The sequence below is a fragment of the Cavia porcellus genome, unplaced genomic scaffold (assembly GCF_034190915.1).
Source record: "Cavia porcellus strain 051 isolate PalLab524CR breed Dunkin Hartley unplaced genomic scaffold, mCavPor4.1 scaffold_17, whole genome shotgun sequence".
Lineage (NCBI taxonomy): Eukaryota > Metazoa > Chordata > Mammalia > Rodentia > Caviidae > Cavia > Cavia porcellus.
This window is the reverse complement of record NW_026947500.1, coordinates 9,162,366-9,179,935: the sequence shown is the minus strand read 5'-3', so window position 1 is coordinate 9,179,935 and position 17,570 is coordinate 9,162,366. Positions and strand designations below refer to the sequence as shown.

Genomic DNA, 17,570 nt, shown 5'->3' with positions numbered 1-17,570 from the left:
TTTAAAAAAACTGTGCCACTATAATTCATGATGCTTTTACTTCTTTTGGAAAGAATAATGTGATACTTTTAATTCTTGGAAAAATACCAAGAAGAGGACTAGCTGAGTAAAATAGGATCTTTAGTTCTAGCTTGCTAAGGAATCTCCACACAGATTTCCACAGTGATTTCACCAGTCTATTCTCCTACCAACAGTGGAGAAAAGTTCCTTTTTTCCCACTGCCATGCTAGCATTAGTTATTGGTTGATTTCTTGACAGTAGCATTCTTTCTGGAGTCAAATGAAATCTTAGTGTTGTTTTAACTGGCATTTCACAAATGAATGACCAATGATGCTCAACATTTTTTTCATATATTTATTTGTCATTTTTATTTTTTCATTTGAGAAGTATCTGTTTATTTCAAATGTCCAGTTTTAGATTGGGTCTTTAAATCTGTGGGGTCTGATTTTTTTTACATTCTTTATTTATTCTAGACAGTAGTCCTTTGTCTGAGGAACAGGTGTCAAAAAATTTTCCCCACCTTGTGGGTTGTTTCTTTTGCAAATCAAGAGAGATAGCCAGCGGTTGGTAGTTTATCTCTTCTTTTTTAAATTTATTTTTGTCTTTTTGAGGTAGGATCTTACCATGTAGTTCAGGCTGGCTTTGAGCTTACTTTGTAGCACAGATGGTCTCAAACTCGCACTGATTATCCTGCCTCAGCCTACCAAATGCTGGGATTACAGATATGTGCCACCATGCCTCACATGGTGATTTCTCTTACTGTGAAAAAGCTTTTTTTCCTTTTTAAAAGTAAGATGAGATCCCATTGTAGTAATTCCTATGTGATCAGGGTTATGTTCATGAAGTCTTTGTCTATATCACTGTCTTCAAGAGTTTTACCTGTTTTATCTTCCATTAGACTTAATGTTTCTGTTTTAATATTTAGATATTTGATCCATTTCCATTTTAGTTTAGTGCCTGATGAAAGACATGGGTCTACTTTTAATCTTCAGAATTAAAACTGAAACTCTGTTTTCAGCACCATTTATTAAAGCAGCTATCTTCTTCCAGTGAAAGTATTTGGTACCTTTGTCAAAGATATAGTGGCTGAGTGTGTCTGGAGTTGTTTCTGCATCTTCTAATCATTAACTCTTGGTCTGTTTTTTGATAGTACCATGCAGTTCTTATCACAGTAGCTTTGTAGTATAATTTCAAGTTAGAGGTTATGATGTTTACTGCCTTGCATTTACTTTAAAGTCCACAGGATTGTCAGAGAATTGAACTGAAGTGGTTTGTTTGTCTGAAAATCTCTGAGTAATGAAGCAGTTCTCATATAACTGCTTTCAAGAAGAATCTTTTCATTCTGAATATGCTGCAAAAGCATAGCTTGTACGGGTTTGGGGAAAATAACCAAGAAGATTTGCCTGTTAATGCAAATTTTCTTTCCATCCCTAGCTGATAATCATTGAATACATATTGTAAAATATGGACATGTCTTAGTCTTTTGGATACAGGAAAAAAGAAAAAAGTAGCCATTTTTGATAAGGTGTTAGGACGTTTGAATTAGGAAACATATGTCTAATAATAGTTTCTTACTTACCAAATGCTGTTGTGATTATCTGAAACATACTGGTCTGACAGTATGAACTTTTCAAAATAGTTGCTGTCTTAAACGTTTGTAGGAAGTAGAAGTGCTGGTCCACTAAGGACTTCATTCAGGTCTTTGTTAAGTACATTCTTGATTTCTGCCTTACCAGGCAGAAAGTGCATCACAGTGTCAGTAGGTGTTTTTTCAGCTTGTATATTTTCTCATCGTTGGACCATTTTATACTGAAACTATACCTTATCTTTAACGCATTTGGGAGAGCCATAAAGTGACCTCTGTGATTCTTACAGACAAGCTAACTTTATTTCAAGGTTTTAGTGGAGGACATTGAAAATGATCATCACTTATTTGTTCAGAGCTAGTTAAAATTTTTGGCTTTATACCTTAAGCTAGACAGCAAACACAAAGCCAGTCTTCTGGGAAGAAACCCAGTAACAGGAAAGGAGCAAGGGTCGTATGTTAAGACAGATGTGAACTCCACTTTTCACTCTACCATTTCCAATTACGCAGTTTGGACTGGTAACACATCCTCGGTGAGCCTGTTTCCTTACTTGTGAAATTGAGTTAATACAAGTATTCTAAATTAGCACAACCAAAGTGCAGTAGATAAGCTGCACTGTGAGTTTTGCATCAGTGGATTCAACCAACTGTGGATCAAGAACATTTTAAAGCATGGTATTTTGCCTCGTCATTATTCCAAAACATTAGAATACAACAGCTATTTACATAATATTTATATTGTATTAGGAAAGTAAGGTAGAAATGATTTAATTATATGGACGGTGAGTATAGAGTATAAGCAAATGAAAAATCCCACAATTTTGGTATTTATGGGGATCCCAGAACCAGTTCTTGGTGTATATCAAGTGCTGATTGTGGCAAGCATCCAAAAATATGTTAAAGCTCTTTCCTGTTGCTTAGCTTCTTGGGTTTAGTTAATACAACTGATCAATAAAATAAGCCATCATTGGTAATGAATGAATGAATGAAACCTAGAGTCCAGAGTCAGTGCAGATCTTTCCATTTAACTGGGCTGAGCTAGACCATCTGCATTTCTTAATTACAGTTTCAAACTCTGACTGCTAGAAGGGGAAGTTGAATTAAAGTAACTCATTAGTAATCTCCTCAGCTAAGCTTTCCATGGCAGTATTTCTGCTTCTTTAAGCTCAAGAGGTTAATGACGTTTTTTAAATAGGAGTTTTCAGGGACTCCTAGACTCTGAGCTAGATATACGAATCCCTCCATCTTTGACTAGATAAAATTGGAAATGTGGAAACGTAACATAGTCATTCAATCTCAGTTCTTTCAGAGAAATTTGTTAACGCACACACACACACACACACACACACACACACACGCAGAAATTTTAGTTATTTACATTTGAAAAGATAATTCTAATTTCAATCTTAGAGAAATGCTGTTAACTACAAATTTTATTGTCTGGTCCATTTCTGGGAGGTTTTACTTTGTCCATTTCCCTTTGTCCCCTAAAGTACTGGCCTTGGCTTGGGGATTCTGTTTCTAGGCTTGACCTCCCTACTGGCTGTCCATGAAGTGCGGGACAGAGAAGCTAAGTGTCCTGCTTTGGTCCTTCTGCTTATGAAAGCTATTAGATGAATTTTGGCAGTAGGACCTGAAAAACAACAGTAAAACTCTTTTTGTGTAGAATCTTTGGTTGTATTTCATCATTTAAATGATAGGGACACTAATAAGAGGTCACTGAAGAGTCTTCAAAGACAATGCTGCCTCTCCTTGTGCAACTATGATTGTTTTTTCACAATGACATAGGTATGTCTAAATGAATGAACTTATAACACCGGTATAAGCTGATTCTTCCAGCAAAAATTCTCCTGGTACAAAGTAAAAGAGCCTCAGGGAAAGGATTTAAAACTGAAAAAGAAGCCCTTATATGCCATTTTATTCTTTCTGTTTTTGTAGTTATGTCACATTAACTTTAATGAGGCCAAATGTCTGTCAAGCTTTAGAGCTATATGAGAAATTTTAAGAAGAATAGTCACAGATTCAATTCAGAAAAGATACTTTGGATAGTCAGCTAAGTTTTTTTCTTCTTATTAAGGCTGACTTTTTAAAAATAGGAGCCTTTTACATTTTGTGCTATGTGACATAACCTAAAAAAAAACTTGTCCTATGATAAAATTTTAAAGTGAAGTGTTTTGAGAGTAAAAAGAATATGATGTGAGAAATCTTTTGACAGAAAGATGACAAGCAGGTAGAGTGAAAAGACTTATGCACACTAGTTGAAGGAAAAAACACTACCAAAAAAAAACACCCCAATATATTATATAACTCTGGCCTGAATGAGTCATTTTCTTTCTATTTCTCAGTAAAAACTGTTCAATGATTTCAACATTTATCCAGTTTTTGTTTGAAGTATAATTCAAAATGCTGTATCAATCCTCTAAAGATTAAGGCAGGTATTTATTTTAAGATGAAAAAAGATTATAGATTTTCAACCACACAAGTCATCATATAAAAGAAATATATAGTCAGAGACTTTCTGGGGAAACATTTGTGTGCCATGACTCCTCTTGATGAAGGCTTGTAATGGCGACAAACTTCTATTCCAACTAGGGAAGGAAAGCATTTCAGAGAAAATGTAAAAATTTCTTTGCCAGGTAAAAGCAACCAATTCTGTAATTTAATTCTATTCAAAGCCACATCTAGAATTTCAAGGGGAATGTGAAAAAAAATCTTCACGATGTTCAATAAATTAGGTTTAAAACTTTCCTTTGAGGAATGAAAGGTACTTTTCCCTGAGGGGGGCTTTAGATTACCTTTCTGCCTACTGGACTTGGCTGAGTTTGTGACAATGGAGAATCGTATGTGGAGGAGCAAGATAGTTTTAGCTGTTCCTTGTCGGTCTAATATATCAGGATTATACATTTTAAAAAATTTCCACAAAAGTAATATTTATTCAATAGTCATGATGTGACTCGAAATAACTATATTATTCTAAATTTAAAATATCCAGTTTTTAAAAAAGCTAGCTTTATTCCATAATCCTGGGCAATGTGAATCTCAATGGTCATTCAAAATTTATGACTAGAGAAAGGATTAAGACTTAGAGACTTGGTCTTCCAGTTTGTACTGGATACAGTATTTCTGTCTGATCACAAGATCAGAACCTGGAATGTGGGGAAGGGGTCTGTATTAAACATGCTCTGGGACCTCAGCATATTAAGGGGATTAAATACAAGCCCATTATGATGGAACATTTTGGTGTTTTGAAAGCTATAAGTCATTCCAGGACAATAACAAAGCTTAAGGGCCCCAGGTCCTTTTCAGGACCTAATACCATGCTTTATCACTTAATGGGCACACTAACCAATATTGTTTATTGATTACTTACAAGCTACTTGAAAATCTAACAGTCTCAAAATCTTTATATTGTCTGGGAATGAGAAAGGTGAGGTTAAGAGATTTTTTAGGAATTTGCCTAAAATCACAGGAGAATCATGATTGAACACAGGTCTATTGTTTTGCAAAACCTCATGATGTTGCACTATATTACACTGTTCTTCATATTAAAAGAGAACACAGTAGTTAAGTTAATATTCCCAAAACACCCAAAAAGTGTCTTAATTACTTTTTCATCAATGCCTGACATCCACAAGTTAAAGGGGGAGTGGTTTATTTTGGATTACAGTTTGGAGAGATTTCATTCCATAATTGACTGGTTCCAAGGCAGGATTGCATTGCAGAGAGGCATGTTAGGGGTTTGTTGGTGTCATGGCAGTCAGGAAGCAGCTAGCCACCAAGGAGGGAGGGAGATAAAGCCTTCTAGGCCATGTCCTTGGTGACCTCCCTTCTCCAAGTAGGCTCCATCCTCCGACATCACATTTAGCTGTAAACTCAACAGTAGACTAACCTACTAATGAGTATCATGCTTCTATGATCCAAGTCACCTCCACAGATGTCTCACCTATAAGCACATGAGGCTTTGGGGGGGACATATACATATAAACCATAAAAAGTAGTAATGTAGGGGTTGTTGCAGTCCAGCTCCATGGTACTGGAGAGTAAGGTTCTTCCTATGTTGCTGACTGGCCTTCACTAGCTGCAAAGGAAGGTGGAAAATAAAGTTTTCAATTTCTTTTTTAAAAATTTTATTTAAGGAGGAAAAAAACCAGAAAAAGGGTACAAGTTATGCAGAATTTCAGAAAAAATAAACAATAGGGAATCACTAATTAATAGATTACATATTGTTATCTTAGAAATAGTTGTTCAAGTTACAAAATTAAAGCATATAAAGTGGAATTTCAAACAGTGAGACTGCAAACAGTTTTGTTCAATGATCCAACAAAACTCAGTAATATGGTTATCTATCTTATACATTTAAATATATATGCAGTTATACCCTTTAGAGCACTTTCTTTTCCTCTCTTTTGTACAATGACAATTACACATTTTGGGTTTTATTACTCCCACAGTTCTTATTATTTTCTTTGAAGAGAGTACAACCAAATGTGACATAACAGAACAGAGTCAGTCAAATCAAAAGGGATGGAAATAATAGATAATGTAAAAACAAAATACCAGGTGATCAACAATGGTTACCATACTGCCTATTGCTATCTTAAAAAGGATTGCATATATCATCAGTTATAATAAAATTGAACAAAACAGTAAAGAATAAAGCCAAAACATTGGTGACATTACAGGACTTTAAAAGAAGATAATAGTCAACCAGAATGGGTGTCATAATGAATCTTATTGTCTTCACAGCTGTTGCCTATACTTTCGAACTTGGTACTATCAAGCAAAACAGAATAGGGGAACATCAGTCAAAACACGATGGTGAGGGAAATACAGGGTTTCAAACCAAGTTAATAGGAAATCAAAGTGGGTTACTATAATGTATCCTATTTTTTATTTTTCCCTTAATTAAAAAGATAAAAATAAAAAAGTAAATAATTAAAAAATGAGATTGAGATAAAAGAGGGCATAACAAACAAAACAGCACAGGTCAAAGCATAACCATTTAAGCAAAATAGTGTTTCACCACAAGATATTCTGACACAAAAGTAGCTACCATAGTGTCTCTTTCCTTGAAATCTTTGAATATAACTTCGTATGCTATAGCATCAAACATATCAAGACAATGTAAAACCATTCAAGAGAATGATAGTATTACAGGGTATTTAGAACCAACTATCAGAAAATGAACAATGGTTTTTGTATAATCTCCTTGTCTATAAAAGTTTTTGCTTATATTATTACATATAATAAAATCAAGTAAGATACAACCTGTTAAGACCAATGGAGACAGAAGAATAAATGCTTGATGGGACTTCAAAACAAGATTATATTAAATCAGCACTAGCTATTATGATGTCGTTTTCTCCAAAATAGCTGTTCCTACCATCCAATCTTCTCTGCCTCATTTCTGTTGAGCTCTTTTTCTGTCATTAGTTGTCAGTTTGTCTTCATTCACTTTCTGCTCCATTCATTGTGGCCTCTCTGCCACTGTTTCTGGAATCTTGGTATTTTCCTTTTTTAGACTATCCTGTAGTATTCTCTGTAGAGCTGAATTGGTGGTTGCAAATTCCCCTACTTCCTCTTTATCCTGGAAGCACCTTGTTTTTCCATCAATTTCTAGGGACAGTTGTGCAGGATATATCAATCTTGGCTGGAGGTTATTATCTTTCAAAGCTTGAATTATTTCCCCCCACGCTCTTCGTGATTTGATGGTTTGTGCCGAGAAGTCTGCTGTAATTTTGATGGGTGTTCCCTTGTAAGTGATCTGTTTCTTGTCTCTGACAGCTTTTAATATTCTGTTCTTATGTTGGATTTCTGGAATTTTGATTATTATATACCTGGGTGTAGGTCTGTTTAGGTTGTAGGTGGCTGGGGTCCTATATGCCTCATACATCTGAGTATCTTTACCTTTTGCTAAATTAGGGAAATTCTCTTGGATTATTTCTGTGAATAGCTTTTGTAGTGCATTTGTTTGTGTCCCTACTTCTTCTTTTATGTTCTTAATTCTTAAGTTATAGATCCTCTTATCATCTTCTAGCCTTTGTATTGTTGCTGTTTATTTTCTTACTATTTTTAAGAAGTTTTTCATTTCATGCTCCCACATTACAAATCTGCCCTCCAGTTCAGATAATCTATCCTTAGTTTCTTTCAAGCTGTCATGCCAGCTGTCGATAGAGCTTTTAGTTTCCTGGTAATCTCTTTGAACCTGCTTCACGTATTCTATGTTTTCTCTATTTTCTCCATCAAACAATTCTCCCCTTTTTTTCTGTTCTTCCATTCCACCAAGTGTTTTTTCTTGGGTGGTGCTTAGCATTTCTCTAACTATTCTACTTATTTCTTGCTTTATTTCATTAAATACTTCATTTTTGAACTTGTCTATGAGGCTCCAGAGATACTGCTGTATGTCTATAGGTGCCGTGTCTGATATTGCAAGTTTTCTTTCCTCATTCTCTTTTGCATCCTCCTTTCCTGGATCAGTGTTCTCAGGATTGGGAACTGAGGACCCTTTCTTGTTGCTTCCTCTTCCCATACTTTTTGTTGCTTCCATACAAGCAAATATAAGAGGCCCAGTTTTTTTTCTCTTTGTCTGTTACAGTTTGTTTGAATTGCGCCAGCTAGGTGTCCCGCCACTGCAGTGTACTAGGGAGACACAGACCTGGGCAGCCTCTGCTGGGCCTGTCCCTCCAGGTCAACTTACTGAAGGCTTCACCGCTAGGGTGTACCTCCAGTCGCTGGGACCTGGTTTGGGCTAGCCTACTGGGTCTTAGTCAGTGGCATCACCCAGGCTAGGCACTCCCCACCAATCCCGCTTGAGAAGGGAATATGCGACTAAAGTCACTGCAGCATCCTGTTCTGGCAAGTCTGCCCAGTCCCAGTATGTCCTTTGCTGAAGCCTCCTACTCTATGGAAAGGTCCCTGTTCTGCTCACTCACCACAGGTCAATGTAGGGCTCACTGCCAGTCCCGGTCTCAACTCCGTTTGCCGGGTCCCACTCAGAGTTTTTGCGAGTTTCTCTCCCTGCTGTGCCGGTTCAGACATAGCAGTGGCAGCAGGAAATTCAAATCACAGCTTCCAGTGGCGCAGGCTCCAGCTTCTGCACTGAGACCTTATCTGTCCCTGTTATAGCACTGGGATTGTGTTTCCAGTTGGTTTCTCTTAGCTTAGTTTGTTCCTGGGTCAGCAGTGTGTATCTCCCCCTGCTTAGGACTCCTTGCACTGCACCATTCCTGGACTCTAAGCAGGGTATCTCAGAGAGCCTCTGTGGCTGCTGCTATCTATCCACCATGTTCTCCCGGAAGTCAGTTTTCATTTTCTATAACCACACAGCCAAGTGAATCTATTATTATGAAGGAAGAGAAGTTATTTGTTTGAAGTGAATTAGGGACTGTCACAGATATTTTTCACAGATTGTAGTCTATCTGCTTCATTTTATTGAAGAATGTAATCTAAAGTCCAGAGAGATTATGTAAATTAGCAAAGACTACACAATTTGATGGCAAAGCTTGGTTTGTGGTTTACCTATCATAACATTTTGACATCACCAATGCTGGTTAAAAAAAAAGGATAAAAATAAAAACAAAAAACAAAACCCTGACCAAACTGGCAGATATTTCTGAACTATGCCCATTTACATATAAAACATACCCAGAGAATCTCAAAGATGTTTTGTGTTCTTCCTCCATAAGTTAATTTGAAAAATACGTAAATATTTATGCATGTTCATACTTTTTAGGGTGACTTTTGGGAAGGAGATTTTAAAAAAGCATTTCTGCATAACTGTAAAAATGTAGTGTGGGGGAATTTAGAGCAATCTCCTTATGGAAAAAGAGAGAAAGGGAGAGAGAGAGAGAGAGAGAGAGAATGAATAAATTAATTCAGAATCTTATGCTGTGGATTTCGTTTGTATTGCCTGACAGATCATGGGAGTTTAATTTTAATTAAAAATATGGTGCATCATAATCTAATAATCCATAGCCTTACAATGTCATGAAATTTTTGGAAAGCAATAGAAAATTGAAATCAGTCTTGAGTAATGAAATTGTTTTTGTTATCTTCCATGGGTCAGTTTACGATTTACTTACGATTCTTGAAATACTTATGTTTTGTAAATATCCTGATTAAATAAAAACATTAATTTGTTGTGATACATCAGCAGTTGAGTTCAAAACTGACTTCCAAAGGAGTGTTCAGTGGGCAATGCATGGTGCAGGTATAGTAAACAAAAATCACCAACCTGAAGTGGGACACAGGACTTTTTTTTTTTTGTCTTTTCAAGACAGGGTTTCACTATGCATTTTGGGCTGGCCTTGAACTCACTTTGTAGCATAGGATGGCCTCAAACTCACAGAGATTTCCCTGCCTTAGCCTCCCAAGTATCGAGATTACAGGCATGTGCCACCATGCTTGGCTTGCAGGACTGTTTTAATTATGGTGAACTCCCCATTATTATATGTTTATCTCCTCTGAACTGTAACTTGTCTTGTAATGTCTGCTAAGTGGGTTTATCAATCATAACAGCAATACTTTCTATAGATACCAGGTTCTCCGCTTTGTGAAGAGCTTTCCCATGTGGTAGTTTTATCTGTAAAACATTCTTGTGAGCAGCAAAGAAAGAACGATAATTTCTGTTTATGCACATGAAGAAAATCATCCAAGGATGAAGAGATCGTCAGAGGGCGGGGAGACGATGGAGGTGTTAAAAAGGATGAAGATGTTCTATGTGTAGGAACCAACTCCCCGCAGTAAATGGAATCATTAGGCACTGCAAACATTACTAATAAAAATTAAAATTTAAAAATGAGAATGAGTAAAATGATAGAATAAAAAATTTATTATATGTTGATCTGACTTAAAGTAGCAGAAACAAGAGTCATTTTTTGACTATGAATTTAACATTTCCTTTGGAAATATGTACATAAACATGTGTCCTTGGGGTGGAAGGGCAGGTACCAAAGTTGGAGTTAATCTTATAACTGTGTCTGTAGAACTTGAAATAATATTCAGTCTACTAGCTGAGTGTTTTCTACAGCTAGACGTTTGGTTCTCCACATGAAGTCCTTTTTAAAACAAATATGAGATATTTTGAGGATTTGTAATTCTAGGAGGTTGGAGTATCCGTACTAAGTTTTACTTTTCCCCTCTCTGTATCTTTGACCAAGCCTGGAATCTCTGCTGCTCTTCTGTTTCTTGCTATGGTGCCTCCCTCTGTGCTCTCTATCACTGTTCCATTCTCTGCATGGATTAAAAATTCTACTTTTGCGTCTTGTCTCCCATTGGAAAGCTTATTCATGATCATGAGATTTAGATTAGCTACAATTATCAACAGATATAGACATAGATATAGGCAGAGGAAAGGCCATAGTCTAGATAGTTAAGTGGGCAACAACAAGATTTCCCCTTTGTGTTCTGAAGAAAATTTCCCTTTTGCCCTTGAATCTCCTCTCCTCTCCTCTCCCCTCCTCTCTTGTCCTCTCCTCTCCTCTCTTCTCCTCTCCTCTCCTCTCCCCTCCTCTCCTGTCCTCTGCTTTTCTTCCCCTGCCCTCTCCTCTCTTTGTTCCTCTCCCTTTCTCTTCTCTTCTCTTCTCTTCTCTTCTCTTCTCTTCTCTTCTCTTCTCTTCTCTTTTCTTCTTCTCTTCTCATTATGGTTTATGTCTAGATGTCCCCCCAAAGTCTCAGACAGTCATGGAGCGTGGGGTTTTCAGGGGTGGATAAATCTAGAATGTGAAATTGATTTGTGGTGCAATCCTGGGATTAAGGGTGAATGATTGAGGGATCAGGCCACTGACTGGAATGGCGCCATCCTAGTCCTGGTAGGTCTTATACCATATAAGGGACAGAAAGAGCCTTGTCCCTTTTCCCTTATTTCATTTGCTGTCTTCTGCCACCGTGAATGGTTGCCCCTCTGCCATGCCACCCTGCCTTGGAGCCAGCTGATTATGAACTAAAACCTCTACAAACTATGAGTTAAGTAAACCTTCCCTCATTTAACTTTGGCTGTCAAGCATTTTGTCTCAGCAATGAGAGAAAAGTAACTTCTCTTCTAGATTAGCTAGATCCATGAACTAAGTTAATTATGTTCCAAACACTCTGGGTATTAATTTGCTAGTGCATTGGCTTCTTAGTGAGTGGAACTGATAGTACTCTATCATTTCTGTGGGCAGAATATTTACATGGATTTACATTTTGTATTGAATCTTTGATCTTCTTTGGCGTATCTTTCAGCTCTCAAAGCTTGATGCACCAATTACCTAACAAATAGGACCAAAATTAAGAAATGTTTAAATTTTGATGATAGCCTTCAACCAAATTTATAATCTTCTATGCTTTTTGCCCAGTCTATTATCTGTGACCATGTCTTTTCAAACACCAATTAGAGAACAAAGCCATTTTGTCTCTGTAGGCTAAACACTTTCATGGTACAGAATGTGGTAGGTCTTACTCTGGACTCAGCCTTCAGGGAGGATGCTCAAGCTTTTCAAACCAAAGAACCTAACTGGTCATTCCCTGATTCTCCAGGCGGTGAGCTAGTTGTTCCTAAATCACCCATGATGGTGTTTTCATTCATTCATTGCTGATACACCATTCAGTGTTCTAATCTCTGCTTTTCCACTGGAGGAACTTGAAAAGCTGTTGGATGACAAGGCTTTCTAGACAGCAGCAGCTGGGACTTTGGGTAGGCACTTCTGTAAGACTTTCCTGGTGGAAATTTAAAATGCTACTGTATGGACAGAAATAATACTTTGGGTAACTGGAAATTTTTGTTGTCTTTTCAAACTATATGATAAATAAGACTGAAGTCAAGCCATAGACTAGAAATGAGGGTAATATTTTAAAGTCATTTATGTTTTGAACATCAAGGTTACTGTATCTGGATATTTTCAAACATATTATTTTCTTGAAAATTCTATTTGTTTTCCTTGTTCTGAATTTTCCAGAGAAGGGGAACTATTAGTTGACTGAATATAATTTGCTGACACTTTGTGAAAAAAGGAAAACAAACTATGATTAGGAGTTTTTTCCTTGTGTAGTTAGCTATATTAAGATGTATTTATTTTATGAATAAAAAGTTTTAAGAAATTTGGGGAAGTAAAACTTAACATTTCATCACCAAATATGAAATGAGACACATGACATGAACAGTAGCACACATTAAGGTTGACTTGTAGTGGGCTCTTTGTTAAAAACAAAATATCAGCAAGGATTTTTCTGTGTTGTTATTAAAACAGGAGAAACTAAAATAACCTGTTAATTTTCCACACTATGCCATAAAATCATAAACATAGGACTTTTCAATAAAAGGCAACATAATTTTCCCTTTCATTGTTTTAGTAAGTTTATACATAGAAAATTTCAGAATGATTTCACATCATTTTACATTTAGTTCATTACTTTTTTCACCTTTATTCTCAGGTAAAAAGTCTGTCTTGTCTATTCAGCTAGGTTACCAGACGTTTATCAGGATACTTTGCAAATTGTAATCTAATATAAATATACTACTTCTAATGATTGTAAGGAAGTCTCAGAAAAAGCCAAGATTGAGAATCAGGAAGCTTGGCTGAAAATCTGATTTTGGAGACATCATTAACTTATTTGAACTTCTGTTTTGTGATCTGCAAAAATAGTGGATCTTGAAAAAAAAAATATATATGCCAAATCCTTTCCTCAAGCTATAGACTGAGGAAGCTTCATTGAAGATGTGATACATTCAACAGAAACAGCTTTGAGGCCTGAGAATAATAGTTTTGAAGTTTCATATACCCAGGAATCTATTTCCTGGGAAACTTATTAAAAATTATACATTCCTGTGCTCAGTACAGAGATTTTAACTCCTGAGGTCTGTCATGAGGCTCAGAGAGTGCTCAGATGTGTCTGGTACAGATGACATCGGGACAAGCTTTTGGAAATCATTATCTTAAAGTATGTGTAGCTATATGTGTACAGGATTTGTACCCACAGAAGCTACCAGTTAATTAAGTCCAATATTTCCGCCCAAATTTCCCGAAGCTCTGCAGATTTTGAACTCAGTAATTGGTCAAATTTCTGGTGAGTATGTTTTTGGATCAGGCTTAATTCCAAGAAGTGAGCACAGCCTGAGAGTCTAGTCTATTTGTCTGAGACGAAGTACTCTGGTGATAATTCAGGAGGCCTGAGTCTGTCATTCTTTGGTATGTGAAAAGAAGCATGTTACCTCCCTTATTGTGGGGGAACTACATTGCTTCTTTCTAAAATGAGGATGAATAATATATTTTTTCATACATCATTATGATGGACACATAAGATAAAGTCTACAAAGCTGTTAGCAGAGTGTCTGGAATAGAGAGATACTGAACAAACGCTATCTTTGAAAGCAGCAAGTGATAGAGTAAGTAATTTGTAGTACATTTTTACCCTTAAATTTTCAATTTTTTAAGCATCTGTTAATTATTTGTTTGCCATGAGCAAAGTTCTCTGATGTGGTGGGGTTGGGTTACCTGAAAAGTAAAAGTGAATAAGAAGATGAGCAAGGTTTTTTCTGCTTTCAAAGGGATGTGCAGGATGGTTATAGCGGGCAAGCACCAATCAAGACAAGGGCGTGGATGGAAAGCCTTCAGGGTGACTTGACACTGGAAGTGTGCAATCCTTGCTGCAGACGAGGACTGGAGACCCTTCGCAGATCAGAAGAGTCCTGCTCTAGGGGCACAGGAGGGAAAGCTGTGGGGCTTCCTGCTGTCACAACTACAAAGCTCCAACTTTTAATATGTATCACAATCTGCTTTGACTTTCCCTGGCAAGTGGTTGGATAACGCATAAAATGTTTCTGAAAGTAAATAAAACTAAGAAATGATTCTTCTGTTTTTATTTACTTAAAAATTAACAGTGTAACAATTAGCAAGAATAAAAGTGAAGCGAATTCTTAACAAAGGGAGATGCTATTGTCTTCCTGTTCCCACGTGGGAGGAAATGATGTCTATGAATGGACCTGCTTTCTTACTGAATTCTTGCCACCAGTCTCTCTAATGAGAGATCACTTCCTCTGGCAGACTGCTTGGTACTTCTGCAAAAAAATACAGGAATCATTGCCTGGATTAGAGGCATAGGCCATGCAGATAATTTTTTTCTGGAAGAAATAATCTCCTCTCTGTATCTTTCAGAAGTCACTGTTGAAAAGAAAAACATAAAAATATGGTTAAGTAGAGCTAGGATTGATGATGCCTGCACAAATCTGCAACCTAGAGATAAAGAATTCACATTTTATTGTGAAAAGATACAGCACTAGCTAGAGGAGACACAATTCCGTCAGAAACGTGTCCTCGTAGAGGAGGAAGTGGACTCAGACCTCCCTGTTTTCGGCAGCTCCCACCTGCTTCATTAGCAACAGGCAGCATGGTACTTCTAATTAAGAAGTCATTTAAAATAATTTTGGAGAAGCAGGGACATGTCAAGTATGGGAAGTTCCTCATAGAGAATGCTTCAGGGCTAATGATGAGAAGACTGACAGCAGTTGGGGACTTCAGAATCTGGCTCTGGCAGCTTGAAAGTTCATCTAATTAACACCCGTGCTTCAGTTGAAAATAAAGGAACCAATATATGGTCCAGGGCCAGGTAATTTTCAGTGGCACAAAGCCTTTATGTGCTCCAGGAATCTCGCTATTCTAAACTAATCAATATCAAGGGTAAATTCTATTAACAGAGAAATGAACATCTCAACTGCAATTGCAGTGATTAAAAAAGCTCAGAAAGCAGAAGAAGCTGTCAGATTCCCATAGTCATTAAACTAAGAGTAGTTATCCACTAATACCAACTTGAGTATCTCTATTTTGGCTTGTTAAAGCAGTTACACTGGTGTGTGTAATGTACTACCTTTCATGAGTAAAGAAGGTGATAGGAGTCTGTTCTTTCATTCAGCCTCACGGAGAGGACTTGTGACTTAGAAATTCTATTTTTTCACTTACTAAATGAGTGATACTGACACTTTTGTAAGCTTACCTAAGCCTCAGCTTCAATTATGTGATAGAAATGTTAGTGTTCGTTTTCCAGAGCTCATGTGAGGATTGATACATATATATTAGCTATTATTAGTTATTTTTCCAACATTAGGGATTCATTCAAATACTCAAAATATAGTAATTTTGAGTATTTTAGGCTCTGTGTAGGCCTTAAATGGGTTTTTTGTAAACATCTGCGCTACACTGCTTTACTTCCTGGGTTGATAATCAATGGACATTTGTAAAAATGAAAGTATCTCTGTTAAGTTTTAATATTTTGTCCCGGAGGATGCCGTGTCCTCAACCAGTGAAATAATAACATTTTTCAAAATATGACAAGTAGCACTATGTTGGATTGATCCAGATAACTCTTGAAAGGCAAAGTAAAGGTTTCTTCCCAAGAATAAATCTTCATCAGTATTGTGGACTTTGACCTAAATATAACATAGATTCTGATGTTTTCTTTAGAAAAAATTTTCCAATTGAGTTAATCACCATTCTTATGTTAGAACTGCATTGTCTTCTACTTGGTCTTTTCAGCAAACGCTTATTTGAATTTTTGTAATACACACTGTTTAGTTAAAACTCAGATTCATAACCCCTGAAGTTTTTAGCGGCAAGAGCTGTACACTGATTTTTACCTGAGTGGAAAGATTTGAGAAGAGGATGATTTCAGACTAGTCTAGCAGAAATTTTACTGCTTGTTCTGGCCAATTAGAAGGCTTCACATATGCCACTCTAATTTCCTCATTGATAATTTGGAAACAAACTTTAAGTTTCACATAACTGCTAGGCTCTAGACCTGTGAGGACTCGTGCTATTTGTGTTAATTTTCTTACGTACATATGGCTCATAGTGGTTCTCAAGCTTTAGTTACATCGGAATCACCCACAGAGGTTGTTTAGTCATAGATTTCTGGAACCAACACTCTGAGTTTCTGATTCATTATGACCAAGGCAGTACCTGAGAACCTATACTTTGAGTACATTTCTAAGTGATGCTGATGCTGCTGGTTTGGAGCCCATTTCGTGGAACCAACAGATAATTGCTATTGTATCATTTGTCAGATGCTGCAGTTACACTAAGACTAGCCAGGACTTGCATAATGCTTGAGAGCGAAATGCCTTCTTTCCATGCAGTGTCATTTCATCCTCACAGAAACCCTGGGAGGTACACGGTACTATTCTGATTTATAGATGAACATTGAACTGGAACCATTTCTGATTTTTCTTTTCTAATAGGCTGTGAGTTCTTTGAGACCAGCTCCCATATCATGTTCAGTTTTGTATCTACAGCACATGGCAGGTTGTCTGGCAATAAATGTTTGTACAATTAATGGAGGAATTTGCCCTAAGTCACACAGGGAGTTTGTGGTAGAGCCAAGTTTTGAACATGAACTCCTTCAATCATAGTCTAGTGCTTTTTCTACGCTTGGGTTTACCAGTCAAAAAGAAAATTTGCATTCCTACTGGGAAAAAGGCCAAAGTAGTTTTCTGTTTTATCCCGAAATTCTTTGAATTTATAAAAGCAGATAATATAGGTAATTAAAATTCATTTAGAATTACTATATATTGTTAACCATTGAAATACAATATGTCAGGTTATTATTCTCTCTTTCTATCCTGTCTACTTTACCAAATGCAGACAAACCTTACCTTGCCTAGGAGTTTAAAAGAGTAAAAATGATTGTACAAAATAAAATTATAAAAATGATTTTAATAAACAAATGGGGATAGTTATATGACTTCTAATTTTTTTCAAACATTATAGACTTTCTTCTATTTCCTATAAATGTACAGGGAAGTGGAGAAAATAAGAACAATATTACTTTTGTAAATTATATTTAGAAGATGAGAAGAATTAGAATTAAAATATTTATTGCTTTGTACATAACTTATCAAGCACAGTTTGAATAGTGCTTGCTTGTTTGCTTAGCTTGTGATATGGACTCACCCTCTTCTCTGTGCCTTGGAAGATTATTTGCATCAGCTTCCAACGTCTTTTCCTTTGCACTTTCAACG

The 17,570-nt window shown here is 36.6% G+C and overlaps 1 long non-coding RNA gene across 3 annotated transcripts in view; it reads left to right on the top strand.

The window, feature by feature from the left end:
- The window catches only part of LOC134471173 (uncharacterized), a 159,830-nt gene extending 145,364 nt beyond the window's left edge, over positions 1-14,466 (top strand). For all 3 annotated transcript variants that reach the window (XR_010040484.1, XR_010040483.1, XR_010040482.1), the window contains one exon: positions 14,109-14,466. This is a non-coding gene — a long non-coding RNA (uncharacterized LOC134471173). The remainder of the gene's footprint in view (positions 1-14,108) is intronic.
- The last annotated feature ends 3,104 nt before the right edge of the window (positions 14,467-17,570 follow it).